The 15,479-nt window shown below is 43.1% G+C and overlaps 1 long non-coding RNA gene across 2 annotated transcripts; it reads left to right on the plus strand.

Annotated features, from left to right (window-relative positions):
* The first annotated feature begins 137 nt into the window (after positions 1-137).
* On the plus strand, positions 138-1,635 carry LOC129630085 (uncharacterized). 2 transcript variants are annotated; one of them, XR_008703509.1, is made up of 3 exons: positions 138-500; positions 761-915; positions 1,338-1,635. It is a non-coding gene; the product is annotated as an uncharacterized LOC129630085 (long non-coding RNA). The 2 variants fall into 2 exon arrangements; XR_008703508.1 differs by lacking the exon at positions 138-500 and having other exon boundaries at positions 516-915.
* The last annotated feature ends 13,844 nt before the right edge of the window (positions 1,636-15,479 follow it).

Consider the following 15,479-nt stretch of genomic DNA (forward strand, 5'->3'; position numbering starts at 1 on the left):
GCGACCCCATAGACAAGAGTACTGGAGTGGGGTGCCATTGCCTTCTCCGAAATATACTGCAGTCCAAATTAAATACTTATCCAATGGTCACATGATGAGCACAGGTGTACCTTATTTCTGCAATGGAACCATATTTCCTAATTCTTGAGTACTTGAAGGTATATGAAGCTCCCTTAAGGCAGTTGTTTCCTTCCATGTGGGAAGTTAAAACATGGCTACCTGGAGGCCTTAACACAGCTGAAAAGCTTTAGGATAACACCCTGATTAGTGATTCACTACTTCTCTGAAAACCTGGAACATATTTTAAATGCTTTGCTGCTTTTTAATTACTCTGTGTGCAAATATCACTTCAGTGCTATATAAAGTAGCCATGGTGGTGGGGGTGGTTTAGTCACTAAGTCATGTCCAACCCTTGTGACTTCATGGACTATAGCCTGCCAGGCTCTTCTGTCTGTGAGACTGCCCAGGCAAGAATACTGGAGTGGGTTGCTTAGCCACAGGTATGCTCTATTTTAGATGCTTTGAACAGTACATATCTAGAATGGCCCACAGTGTTTGAAATCCTGCATGGACCCATTTTTTGTGAGCAGTGAGGGAAAGTCAAGTGGGCTCAATGAATGCCCTTCTCTGATGATCCCAAACGGTCCATTCCACCCCCCTTCCAGGCAGTTTTCTGTGAGGTAGTGTAACACAGCAGGATGGGCACATCACTTAGCAGGCAGCCACTGCTGGGCCTCATTACTCCACACCCTGTTACTAGGCAACAGGTCTTGCTCAGCCATTGGTCCGGTTCCTCAGTGGGCTCTGCCCATAAGCCACAAACTGTCAATGAGAAACCCTAGTTGTCCTGCTCAGCTACTGGTCAGTGCCACAGTGGACCCTGCCCACAAGTAACAGTCAGTGAGGGACCATTAGGTAAGTGATTCAGCTAAGGGTTAGTGGTGTGAAGATCATCAGGTAGACAGTGAAGTAAGAGGCCCTCAGGCCTTCTCCTGGAGGCCCTCAAGCTCACTCAGCCTTAGGCCAGCAGGTGAGCTGGAGGGCCCAGGAAACAGACCGGGGACTATGTCCTGCTCCAGAGCCCTGACTAAGGGCCTCCACTAGCCCAGGCCTTGAGGCAGTGGTGAACCTCTCCCCCATCCCTGTCTCTGCGACCTACTAGCAGTGGCCGACTATGTGGGTCACGGTCTGTCAGACCTGGTCTCCCCTATTTGGGTGGCCTGAGGAGACTGAGGGCCAGTTGGATTGGGTGCCTGGCTCCCTCAGGGATGACAGCTGGGCGGGGTGTGGGAACCTGGCCCTGAGGGAGCTGCCACCTGAGATCTGCCTCCTCTTAGCCAGGACTGGACCTGGAGGGTGCAAGTTGTGCCTTGGGACCTTGCTCTTTCTTGTCAGGACAGAGAATAACATTCATCTGGTAGAGATTTACAGGAACATCGCTACCTGACCATGACCTGACCTGAAGAACAAAGGCTCTGACACCAAGAAGTCTGCAACAACTAACCACAGCCCACCCTCACCTTTGGCTTTTGAAGGGGCTTGCTGAAAGCTTTCAGTAACCTTGGGGTTTTTAGGGTATGAGCCACCCTCTCCTTGTATGAACCTGTAATAAACCTTTCTCTGTTTCAAACTCTATGTTTTATTATTGATTGTCCTCACTGTGCCTGGGGCACGTGCACTTGAGGTTTGGTAACAGTAGGATGAGGAGGGAAGCAGGGGGGGCGGGGAGGGGCGGGGTGTGTTGGGGGGTGCGGATAGTGGAGTGAGTGGCTCCCAAAGCTACTCAGCGGGCAGGTGCCTCCCCAGGAGTCACCACTCGGTCTGACTCATCGCCGGAGGGACGTTCTCACCTCCAGCTTATCTGTCAGTTCCTTGTGCATCTGCTCATCCTGCCGACTCTTGTCCTGGTTCCTCTTCAGCAATGCCCTGCCCCCTCGGGTCGCTAACACCAGATCCTTCTGCCGGATTCTGGGCGGGCGCGGTGGCTGCAGTCCGACCCTCCCTGGGCTTGTCCTGGGGATGCTCCCCGGGTTCGGAAGCCCGTTCCCCGTCCGCCAGCAGCTCCAGTTCCTCCTCTAGCGCCAGTTCCAGCTCCGCCGGGCCCCCGGGAAGTTGAGGGCGGCGACAGCACTACGGATTGCGACCTCAGCCGCGGCAAGCAGCCAAGCGTAGCAGGCGCTCTTCAGCTTGGCGGGTGTTGAAGCGCGGCCGCCAGGCCCAGGCAGGAGGCGGGCGGACTTGGCCCGCGCGGAGCCCTCAGCGGTGCGACTGGCCGGCCGGCGCCGGGCGGCAGGGTGGAGGGGCCCCGCCACGCCGGCCGGCCGCGCCCCTCCGCCGATCCCGGGCTCAGGGGGTCGGCGCTTGCTGGGGAGGAGGCGGTAACAAAGGATGAGGAAGGGGAGACTGAGGAGACAAGAAGCAGGAGGAAGGTTGCGAGGGGGAACCACCAGGTTTTCAGTCGCCCTGTTACTGCTAGGTGGGGCTGCCGCGGTCGCCCGGGCAACGCCTTGCGGGGCGCTCTGCTGTCGCTGCGACGCTTGATGGAACCGAGCTCCTTGTCCCTTGGCTCGGCGGCAGCAGCAGCGACGGCGGTTCCAGGTCTCGCGCAGCACAGCCCCGCGAGCTCCTCCCTGCATTCCTCAGCTCTTCCAGTTCTCCCGGCCCGCCGCACCCCCTCTCCCCACCCCTTGCCGGCACAGGACGCGCAAGGACACCTGTTCACCGCGTCCGCGAGCGATTCGCCGGTTCATGCATCTCCTCAGCTGCGCCCAGGCGACGCTGGCGGCCTGAACTCCTGGGCGCGCTACCTGTGGAGACCGCTGTTGCCTTCCTAACGGTCTTGGCGCTTCTCGGGTGCGGTCACGCCCCCGGCCTCACACCCACCTCTCGGTATGGCCCCGCCCCTAGCACGTTCACTTCGGGGTGTGGCCTCGCGAGAACCTCGGAGCACGGCCCCGCCCCCAGCTTCTTTCTCACCTCTGGGCGCCTATGAGAGCCTGGCCTCACTCCTATTTCGGGCTTAGGAGTTTCTGTGTGTTCAGTGGGTCTCAGTCTTAGTTGGTCTCCAAGGGAACTAAGGACATTTCTCCAGCCACTATTTTGGGTCTGATTCCCTGTGCGAGTTAAGCAGTCAGGAGAGGGAGCGCTAGAGAGCAATAGAAGAGATGACTTCAATATCCCAGCATCTTGATGATGACGCAGGAATACAAGGGATCAGATGCTTTGGAAACCAGCAACTCCGAAAGAAAGGGGTTCTATTTAGAAATAATGGGGAAAACCGCTCACAGGTGGGAAATACGAAGCAAACATTCTGCCCAATAATAACTTCTGTTCGCTGTTGCTGTTAAGTCGCTTCAGTCGTGGCCGACTCTGTGCGACCCATAGACAGCAGCCCACCAGGCTCCCCCGTCCCTGGGATTCTCCAGGCAAGAACACTGGAGTGGGTTGCCATTTCCTTCTCCAATGCATGAAAGTGAAAAGTGAAAGTGAAGTCGCTCAGTCGTGTCCGACTCTTAGCGACCCCATGGACTGCAGCCCACCAGGCTCTGCCGTCCCTGGGATTCTCCAGGCAAGAGTACTGGAGTGGGGTGCCATTGCCTTCTCCATTAGACACTTATTATGTGCCATGTCTTGTTTTAAGTGCTAAATATGCATTATCTTCACAAGAATCTTATAAAGTCACTCTTCCCATTTTACAGAGAAGGAAACTGAGAGCTTGAGAGATCGGATCAGATCCAGGCAGACTTACTCCAGGGTTTGCATATATTGTTATTCTTTACTTTCCTCAGATATAAATCTTGAGGAAGATAAATGGTAATCGTGAGCAAGATGGCCGGGGTCGATATTCAAGGTGATATCAGGAAAGCTTCCTGCAATAACCAAACCAAAGACTGAAGAGTCTACTAGGTGATGCCAGTCAGTTCTGGCTTTGACGTCATTGGTGATGCTCTGTCTCCTATCTTCAGAAACAGTCTCATCTGAAGCTAGAATTGTTTCTTTTCCTCTTAGACAACCCATTTTTAAGTTAGATCACACTTTGTTTCTTTTTATCACAATAAGATGGAAATTTCAGCTGAAATGAGTCAAATGATTTGTCCTAACTTCTTCTCATTGTTAAATTCAGAGCCTAACAATACTCAGGTATATGCATCACTTTCTACCCTCAGACTGAAGGAGAGAATCCCAAAGGTCCTGAGCCTCAGATCTGTCATTGTTCTCCTGTGGATTGAAAAGGAGACAGACAGTAGAGGGTTTCCCACATCAATCTGAGAGTAAGCTTTGAGAGTTGACCGTGGTACCATTCCAACAAAGCACTGTTCTAACACTTTTTATTATATTCTCTTGAGCAGAAATCGTGGGCTCATGGTGAAACCCAATGGCAAATCCCTTTTGTCTTTTTTGATCAGGAAAGGAGAAGTTACTCCTAAAAATAGATTAGGGACAAGAGCAAATAGAATTCTTAATCAAAAGAGGTTTCAGCTATTTATTTTTCCTTAATGCAGACTTGCAGCCTATCTTTCCCCAAAGGTCTTTGTCTTGCCTTCCTTAAACTCAGTGGACCTACTCTATTAGACTTGCCTGATACTGTGAAAATGAGCTATTACAATGCTAATAATAATTCTAATTTCTGAAGATCCTTCCTCACAATATTCCCTTGCCTAACCTGACTAGGAAGCGATCATTTTCTGCTGCAGGTTTGGCCCTAGGTACTAGTTTCCCATGAATAGTCAAAGGAGACCAGCTCAAGTTCGGAGAACTATTTAGAATAATTGTTCGTACATTTTTGTCCCAGAACCTCTTTACACTCTTAAAAAATAAAGTTCTTAAAAACCTTTAGTTTATATAGGTTTAGATATCAACATTCACTGTATTAAAAATTAAATGTTTTAAAAATACTTATAATAAACCCATTATGTGTTAACATAATGTATTTAATGAAAAATAACTAAATATTCCCAAGCCAAAAAATAAATGAACAAAAGGAATGGTATTCTTTTTTATTTTTGCAAATCTCTTTAACGTTTAACTTAACAGCAGAAAATGGATTTTTATATCTGCCTCTCCATTCAATGTAGTGATGTTTTGTTTTGGTTGAAATATGTGAAGAAAATCCCAAGGATTTGGTTGGGAAAATGAGGAATATTCTCATGGCCCTTTATGATTGTCAAGGGTATTTTTCTTTGATAATATACTGAAATTCAACAAAAGATAGTTTCTTATAGGTTAGTTGCAATGTGGAATCTAAAACCTGAAGGAAATCCACTCATCTTTCTTCCACAAATGGCTTTTTTACCCATATGTGACTGATTCTTTGTGTGTGTGTGTGTGTGTATGTGTGTGTGATTGATTCTTTAACAGTATGTATCAGTATTTGGGAAATAATGGTTCACTGAGTGATGCAGATCTTCCAAATACTGTTATATGTCTTTATGTATTTCAAAATTCCATTCATTAATATCACCACTGATCTCATCAGAAGTCTTTAAGTATTGGCAAGCTATCAAGCTCACTGGGGTTGATATGAGTTTTCCAAAATTCTTATTTTCACTGGAAAGCTCCAACTTTATCATTGGTAACCATAGTTTCTACTGTTTTCCTTGAAGTGACAGTCTTTCTACATTCATTTTTGAGAAAATATCTGCCAAATACCCAAATCAGAATACCACAGTCTGTCCTTCATTTAAGGAAAAATGATGTTCCCCAAAAAACATGATTAGTTCAATCCCTAAGCCAAACAGTGGTACAAAGGTTTTATCTCAAAACAACAATGTACTTAGCTATACAACAGAAGTGCTTTATGGGTACTTCAGTTTCATCACATGGAGTATTAAGAAGATATTTACTCAAGGAATGGGATTTAATAAAAGTTATGTTTCATCAGGCACATTCTCAAATGAAACTAGCTTCTTTCTTCTTGTGAACAAATAGTAGTGAAGAAGAACATGTCTATGAGTAAACTTTGGTACCACTGCCATGAATCATGCTAAGGTATCAGTAATGTTATCCACACTATCCTTTTCACACCACCAAGACCAATATAGTGAAAAATAAAAATAGTATTATACAGTTAGTATTATGTTTACTAACATGAAATTATGAAATAAAATAAAGATTATGAAATTAGCTTTACTGTTGTTAATACTGTTAGAATTACTATCAATGCAATTATTATGAAAATAGTGCTGACTTTGCTGACCCTCTGAAAAGGTCTTTAGAACCTCAGGAGCTGATGAATCATGCTGAGAATTGCTGATGTAGAACCATTCAAGATGAGTCAACCTTAAACTAAGAAGAATGAAAAAATACCTTCCCACAGGGCACTTAGTTGTTGTCACTGTTCAGTCACTAAGCTGTGTCCAACTCTTTGAGACCTCATAGACTGCAGCATGCCAGGCTTCCTTGTCCTTCACTGTCTCCTGGAGTTTGCTCAAATTCTTGTCCATTGAGTCAGTGATGCTATCTAACCATCTTATCCTCTTTTGGCCCCGTCTCTTCCTGCCCTCAATCTTTCCCAGCATCAGGGTCTTTTCCAATGAGTTTGCCTTTTGCATTAGGTGGCCAAAGTATTGGAGCTTTGGTTTCAGCATCAGTCCTTCCTAAAGGGTTGATTTCCTTTAGGACTGGCTGGTTTGATCTCCTTGCTGTCCAAGGGACTGTCAAGAATCTTCTCCAGCACCCCAGTTTAAAAGTATCAATTGTTCATCATTCAGTCTTTTTAATGGTCCAGCTCTCATATCCATACATGACTACTGGAAAAACCATAGCATTGACTATACAGACCTGTGTCAGCAAAGTGATGTCTCTGTTTTGAATATGCTGTCTAGGCTTGTCGGGCTTCCAAGGTGGCACTAATGGTAAAGAACCCGTCAGCCAATCCAGGAGACATAAGAGAGGTGGAGTTTGATCTCTGGGTTGGGAAGATCCCCTGGAGGAGGGCATGGCAACCCGCTCTAGTATTCTTGCCTGGAGAGTCCCATGGACAGAGGAGCCTGGCTGGCTACAGTCTATAGGGTCATAAACAGTCAGACACTGAAGCAACCTAGTGCATGCATATATGCTAGGTTTGCTATGGAAATTAGTGCCAGGATTCAAAACACAAAGCAAAGATATGAAAACCCACAGACTTCTAAGAAATCTATTATTTAATTTATTCTGCTTCATGCTAGAATAATAGTGGCTAAAATATGTATCATTTCATTCCTTAAATCCTTTGTATAACATCTCATTTAATCCCCACAGTAATTTTACGGTGCTCGTATATAACAATAGTATGTACTATGACATGATACTATGATGCTACCTAACTCTAAAGTGCTTGCTTTTAGTTACTAAGTATCATATTTTTTATCATTTTTATTCCTTTAAAATACATTTGCATCAATATTGCTTTCAGTTCAGTTCAGTCACTCAGTAGTGTCCCACTCTTTGTGACCTCATGAATCGTAGCACGCCAGGCCTCCCTGTCCATCACCAACTCCCGGACTCAAGTCCATCAAGTCAGTGATGCCATCCAGCCATCTCATCCTCTGTCATCCCCTTCTTCTCTTGCCCCCAATCCCTCCCAGCATCAGAGTCTTTTCCAATGAGTCAACTCTTCCCATGAGGTGGCCAAAGTACTGGAGTTTCAGCTTTAGCATCATTTCTTCCAAAGAAACCCCAAGGCTTATCCCCTTCAGAATGGACTGATTGGATCTCCTTGCAGTCCAAAGGACTCTCAAGAGTCTTCTCCAACACCACAGTTCAAAAGCATCAATTCCTCGGTGCTCAGCCTTCTTCACAGTCCAATTCTCACATCCATACATGACCACTGGAAAAACCATAGCCTTGACTAGACGGACCTTTGTTGGTAAAGTAATGTCTCTGCTTTTGAATATGCTATCTAGGTTGGTCATAACTTTCCTTCCAAGGAGTAAGCGTCTTTTAATTTCATGGCTGCAATCACCATCCGCAGTGATTTTGGAGCCCAAAAAAATAAAGTCTGCCACTGTTTCCACTGTTTCCCCATCTATTTCCCATGAAGTGATGGGACCAGATACCATGATCTTAATTTTCTGAATGTTGAGCTTTAAGCCAACTTTTTCACTCTCCTCTTTCACTTTCATCAAGAGACTTTTTAGTTCCTCTTCACTTTCTGCCATAAGGGTGGTGTCATCTGCATATCTGAGGTTATTGATATTTCTCCTGGCCATCTTGATTCCAGCTTGTGTTTCTTCAAGTCCAGTGTTTCTCATGATGTGCTCTGCATATAAGTTAAATAAGCAGGGTGACAATATACAGCCTTGATGTATTTGGAACCAGTCTGTTGTTCCATGTCCAGTTCTAACTGTTGCTTCCTGACCTGCATACAGGTTTCTCAAGAGGCAGATCAGGTGTTTTGGTATTCCCATCTCTTTCAGAATTTTCCACAGTTTATTGTGATCCACACAGTCAAAGGCTTTGGCATAGTCAATAAAGCAGAAATAGATGTTTTTCTGGAACTCTCTTGCTTTTTTGATTATCCAGCGGATGTTGGCAATTTGATCTCTGGTTCCTTTGCCTTTTCTAAAACCAGCTTGAACATCTGGAAGTTCATGGTTCACATACTGTTGAAGCCTGGCGTGGAGAATTTTGAGCATTACTTTACTAGCATGTGAGTGCTAGCAGATGAGTGCAATTGTGCGGTAGTTTGAGCATTCTTTGGCATTGCCTTTCTTTGGGATTGCAATGAAAACTGACCTTTTCCAGTCCTGTGGCCACTGCTGAGTTTTCCAAATTTGCTGGCATATTGAGTGCAGCACTTTCACAGCATCATCTTTCAGGATTTGGAATAGCTCAACCAGAATTCCATCACCTCCACTAGCTTTGTTCGTAGTGATGTTTTCTAAGGCCCACTTGACTTCACATTCCAGGATGTCTCCATCGTGGTTATCTGAGTCGTGAAGATCTTTTTTGTACAGTTCTTCTGTGTATTCTTGCCACCTCTTCTTAATATCTTCTGCTTCTGTTAGGTCCATACCATTTCTGTCCTTTATTGAGCCCATCTTTGCATGAAATGTTCCCTTGGTATCTAATTTTCTTGAAGAGATCTCTAGTCTTTCCCATTCTGTTGTTTTCCTCTATTTCTTTGCATTGATTGCTGAGGAAGGCTTTCTTATCTCTCCTTGCTATTCTTTGGAAATCTGCATTCAGATGCTTATTTCTTTCCTTTTCTCCTTTGCTTTTCGCTTCTCTTCTTTCCACAGCTCTTTGGAAGGCCTCCTCAGACAGCTATTTTGCTTTTTTGCATTTCTTTTCCATGGGGATGGTCTTGATCCCTGTCTCCTGTACAATGTCACAAACCTCCGTCCATAGTTCATCTGGCACTCTATCTATCAGATCTAGTCCCTTCAATCTATTTCTCACTTCCACTGTATAATCATAAGGGATTTGATTTAGGTCATACCTGAATGGTATGTGGTTTTCCCTACTTTCTTCAATTTAAGTCTGAATTTGGCAATAAGGAGTTCATGATCTGAGCCACAGTCAGCTCCTGGTCTTGTTTTTGTTGACTGTATGGAGCTTCTCCATCTTTGGCTGCAAAGAATATAATCAATCTGATTTTGGTGTTGACCAGCTGGTGATGTCCATGTGTAGAGTCTTCTCTTGTGTTGTTGGAAGAGGGTGTTTGGTATGACCAGTGCATTTTCTTGGCAAAACTCTATTAGTCTTTGCCCTGCTTCATTCCGTATTCCAAGGCCAAATTTGCCTGGTATTCCAGGTGTTTCTTGACTTCCTACTTTTGCATTCCAGTCCCCTGTAATGAAAAGGACATCTTTTTTGGGTGTTAGTTCTAAAAGGTCTTGTACGTCTTCATAGAACCATTCAACTTCAGCTTCTTCAGTGTTACTGGTTGGGGCATAGACTTGGATTACTGTGATATTGAATGGTTTGCCTTGGAAACGAACAGAGATCATTCTGTCGTTTTTGAGATTGCATCCAAGTACTGCATTCCAGACTCTTTTGTTGACCATGATGGCTACTCCATTTCTTCTGAGGGATTCCTGCCCACAATAGTAGATATAATGGTCATCTGAGTTAAATTCACCCATTCCAGTCCATTTTAGTTCACTGATTCCTAGAGTGCTGATGTTCACTCTTGCCATCTCCTGTTTTACCACTTCCAATTTGCCTTGATTCATGGACCTGACATTCCAGGTTCCTATGCAATATTGCTCTTTACAGCATCGGACCTTGCTTCTATCACCAGTCACATCCACAGCTGGCTATTGTTTTTGTTTTGGCTCCATCCCTTCATTCTTTCTGGAGTTATTTCTCCACTGATCTCCAGTAGCATACTGGTCACCTACTGACCTGGGGAGTTCCTCTTTCAGTATCCTATCATTTTGCCTTTTCATACTTTTCATGGGGTTCTCAAGGCAAGAATACTGAAGTGGTTTGCCATTCCCTTCTGCAGTGGCCCACATTGTGTCAGAGCTCTTAGGTATGACCCATCTTAGCATAGATAGGTTTCCATATAAGTGCTGTCACATCTTTAAGGGCAAAGCATGAACTTTTCTTTCTTAGAAATCCTGATGTTTCCAAACATGATAACACTCATTGAATTTCCTCAAGTTGTTTATTTTTATTAGCATCTTGGTCTGTGGAAACTGGTAAGTGTAGATATTTTCCATAAAATTTGTTTTTGAAAAGTCGTGTTGAAGAAACATGAGGAGCTGGCAAAACATGTGATAAAGCAGTTCCACATTTGGTATTTTCATCCAGCAATTATAAGTGTGTGTGCTTTTAATTTTATATTTTATCTATGAACTTGTCATAGGAACATAAGTCTCAAAAATTCCTAAAATGTTACCCAAAAACATTTTATGTTTTTTAGAGATGAACTGAGTCAACATTTTTGTGAAATGTGATGTGTATACCTCCAGTGATCCTCAACTTGGTTTTTAAGGGAAAAACATTAACTTCTGTGGCTCATGCTCAGTGGCATCAGTCTTTAGAGCATACCTTGCCCTGTCTCATGTAGGAGTGAGCTTTCTCTGCTACCTGTCACTAGGGCCCCAGCTCATCCTGCTGGGACCCTTTCCCAGCCCCTCCCATCTCTAGGTTCTTTCCTTGGCAGCCCCCTCATGCCTTTCCCTTCACCCTTCCAGGGTCCTCTCCTGGACCTCAACCCCACCCTTCACTCCCCTTTCCCCTTCAGTTGTTATTTAGATAAAAAGATTTCTTAGGACTTCTCTGGTGGTCCAGTGGTTGAGACTCCACTTCCCAATGCAGGAGACTCGGATTCAATCCCGAGTTGGGGAACTAAAATCCTGTTAAGCCCGAGCACCGCACCTACTGGGCTCTAGAGCCTGTGAGCCACAGAAAGAGAAGCCCCTGTGACACAACAAAGACCGAGCACAGCCAAAATAAAAATAAAATGAAATAAATTTTTGAAAATATTTCATGTATGTATGGTAGTTAAAATGATGCCTGGCACATGGTAGGTACAGTGTAGGTGCTTGACAAATCAATAAATACATAAAATAACTGAGCACAGATTTCTGAGCAAGAACCCCAAGATCTGGGGTTCTTGGATTAGATCCACCATTAACCAGCTGTATACACTTGAGCAAGGCATTCAGTGTGTTTGAGCTTTTGTTTCCCCATCTGTATGGTACATGGTTGGGCTGGATAAGCCTTTATTCTCTAAATCAGCAGTTCTCAACTAATGCTGGTTTCTGCCCCCTGAGGACATTGGGCAATATCTGGAGACATTTTGGGTTTTCACAACTGGGAATGGGGGTTGCTACAGGAATCTAAGTGATAGAGGTCAGAGATGCTGCTAAATACTCTACAATGCATAGCACAGCCTCCCACAAGAATTATCTGTCCCTAAACGCCAGTAGTGCCAAGGTTGAGAAACCCTGATGTAAAACCATAGGCTTCTACAACCTGACAATGGGATTTGTTGCCTGAGAAATATATGAATGGGTTACACACAAGAGAAGCTGTGATGTGAGTCCAAGGGTACTTGCTCTTAGGAATTCCCATCTGGAAGCCAGCCCATAAACAGCCATACACCACTTACGCAAACAAACAAATAGATAACAACAACAACAAAACCCTTCTGTTTCAGGCTGACTGGCTTCCAACATTGACTAACTTGTTCCCTCCTCCCCACTCCCTCTTTGAGTGATTTGGCGGTCTCCACTGCTCAAATTCATCAGAAAATAACTGCTAAATTTATGTTCGAGAGTTGGCTATTTTTGGTTCTTCCAATGCCCAAATCTAGAAAGATTTGTGATTCAATTTTCTGTGTTCACATTTTTCTGCTTCTTTTCAATGATCTTGGCCCTAACTCACTACTGATGTGTTTTGTACATACATCATTCATCTGATGCTATTTTTAAACATTTCCTAGTTTTATTATTTCAAGAATTTGCCAAACATTTGTTTTGTCTTATTCTTTCTGCATCACACTTTTATTTAATCTGTTGGCAGGCAAGTTATTTTTATCTATTGATAACTGCTCATAGTAACACTGTTTTTTTAAAAATTGGATTATAATTGCTTTACAGTGTTGTGTTAGTCTCTGCTGTACAACAAAGTGAATCAGCTATATGTGTACATATATGCACTCCCTCTTGGACCTTCCTCCCATCCCATGCCCATATCACCCATCTAGGTCATCACAGAGCACCAAGTTGAGCTTCCTGTGCGTTATAGCAGGTTTCCACTAGTTATCTATTTTACACATGGTAGCACTGATTCCTTAAGTGAATCTCCCCCATTTTTTCTTTATATTTCTTTGTTAATTTCAGAGTAAACTGATTGAGGAAGTAGTATATCATCCAGTTTCCAGGACCCCTGAAAACTTTTGCTGGTGGTTAGGTAAAATGCCTTTAACCTATTTTTCATATTTTGTGTTGTCATTGCTACTACTACATTTCCTGCTCTGGGTAAAAAGCCTATATGGGCTTCTTGGTGCCTTTCTATGATAGGAGGACTCATCATTTTCTGAAGAGTCAAGGTTTAACTGCATGTATTGCACAGTGTAGTTATGGGTATATATGTGGGCATGTTAAGTGTTCTGGAAAGATAGATGGAATAATGCACCAGTTAATATTGGTAATTTAATTTATCCCTGACAGTGTCTGGGAGAAATAAGCTCTTACTGGTGATTAAATTTTTATGGGAGAATTAATTTTTTTAAATTCTCAAGTTGTAAAGAAGCCTAATGAATTGTATAGTTATCAAGGCCATTGGCTAGTGAGTATTTATTAAGTATCATCAGAAGTTAGTATGGATTTAGACTTAACATCATAAAAGCCATTTAGGATTTAGGAAAACACAAATTGCTATCATTGAGAAGATTTCCATCACTGCCTGTGTAAAAGAGTGTGGTCAAATGTGTACCCCAATGTTCATCATAGCACTGTTTGCAATAACTGGAACATGGAGGCAACCTAGATGTCCATCAGCAGACGAATGGATGAGAAAGTTGTTGTGCATATACACAATGGAATATTACTCAGCTATTAAAAAGAACACATTTGAATCAGTTCTAATGAGGTGGAGGAAACTGGAGCCTATTATACAGAGTGAAGTAAATCAGAAAGAAAAACACCAATAACAGTACATTAACACATGTATATCAAATTTAGAAAGATGGACATTAACACATATATATAGAATTTAGAAAGATAACGATGACCCTATATGCGAGACAGCAAAAGAGACACAGATACAAAGAACAGACTTTTGGACTCTGTGCGAGAAGGTGAGGATGGAATGATTTGAGAGAATAGCATTGAAACATGTATATTACCATATGTGAAATAGATCATCAATCCAAGTTCAATGCATGAAATAGGGCGCTCAAAACCAGTACACTGGGACAACCCTGAGGGATGGGATGGTAAGGGAGGTGGGAGGGGGGTTCAGGATGTACACCCATGGCTGATTCATGTCAATGTATGGCAAAAACTGCTACAATATTGTAATTAGCCTACAATTAAAATTTTTTTAAAAAAAGAGTATGGCCAAACTGGGCAATCACCAGTCTCCTATGGCTTCACTATAGCTCACATCAGAGGAAATGTAATATAGTGATTGACCACATAGTTTCTAGGGTAAACCAGTTTCAAGTTGAGGCTCCCCCAGTTACTAGCTAAATAACCCTGAGTAAGTTAGTTAATCTCTCTGACCAGGCATTGTGTAAGTAATTAATTTTGTTCACGAATGCATTCTTAAGGCCTAACACAATGCATAGGGTATAGTAGGTTTGGTATAATTTAATAATGAATGATGTGGGACTTCCCTGATGGCCCAGTGGTTAAGAATTTGCTTCCCAAGGCAGGGGGCTGGTTCCATCCCTGGTCAGGGAACTAGATCCCATGTGCTGCAATCAAGATTCCACTGAAGATTCCACCTATTGCAACTACCACCTGGTGCAGCCAAATAAATATTTTTAAAATTAATGAATGATGTATATAAAGCACTGAGCGCACTGCCTAGCACATAGTCAGGGCTCACTCAAGATATTAAAAAAAAAAAACAACCTTGACCTCAGAATGCCAGATGTGTTACATATTAACTCGGTATTAACCTCTTAATTTGGGCTTCCCTGATAGCTCACTTGGTAAAGAATCCACCTGCAATGCAGGAGACTCCAGTTCAATTTCCTGGGTTGGGAAGATCAGCTAGAGAAGGGATAGGCTACCCTTTCCAGTATTCTTGGGCTTCCCTTGTGGATCAGCTGGTGAAGAATCCGCCTGCAATGAGGGAGACCTTGGTTTGATCCCTGAGTTGGGAAGATTCCCAGGAGAAAGGAAAGACTACCCACTCCAGTATTCTGACCTGGAGAATTTCATGGGCTGTATAGTCCGTGGGGTCACAAAGAGTCAGACACAACTGAGCGACTTTCACTTCACTAACCTTTTAATTTATCCAGAACATTTGTTGCAAGAAATCATAGTAATGGATATTATGTAGGAGAAATAAAGGTGTGTATATTATGATACTTGCCCTCAAAAAGTTTATAATTTAATAAATAAACAGAAAACATGAATAGAAAAAACTATAATTATAACCATATTGACTTATATTAAACAGTACATTAAATACCTGATAAATTATGCCATGTGTTTTTCTGGAATTCAGGGAAGGGTGATATTAGATATAGTAACATAAAACTAAAAGTCTAGGTGCTTAAACAACTGTATTTCAATTAAAAAATAATAAAAAGTCTGTGTGCTTTTTATTATCACTCTGAGCTTGCAGTTCTAAATACTATCAATGACAACATATTCTCACTTTCCCCCTTGTTATGCCACTGACAATACTTGACAGAGTTGATCAAGGAACACTTAATGACATGACTTTTGCTCTTACAGGGCACTGGGGATTCCATAGGCAAAGATGGAAGGCAAATAGAGAGAACAACTTCTCCAAAGACACAGAGGGCAGGAAGTTGTGTTTGGAGAACAATCAAGGAAGGAGAATAAAGTTGTAAAAGTAAA

This window comes from Bubalus kerabau, chromosome 16 (genome assembly GCF_029407905.1).
Source record: "Bubalus kerabau isolate K-KA32 ecotype Philippines breed swamp buffalo chromosome 16, PCC_UOA_SB_1v2, whole genome shotgun sequence".
Taxonomy (NCBI): domain Eukaryota; kingdom Metazoa; phylum Chordata; class Mammalia; order Artiodactyla; family Bovidae; genus Bubalus; species Bubalus kerabau.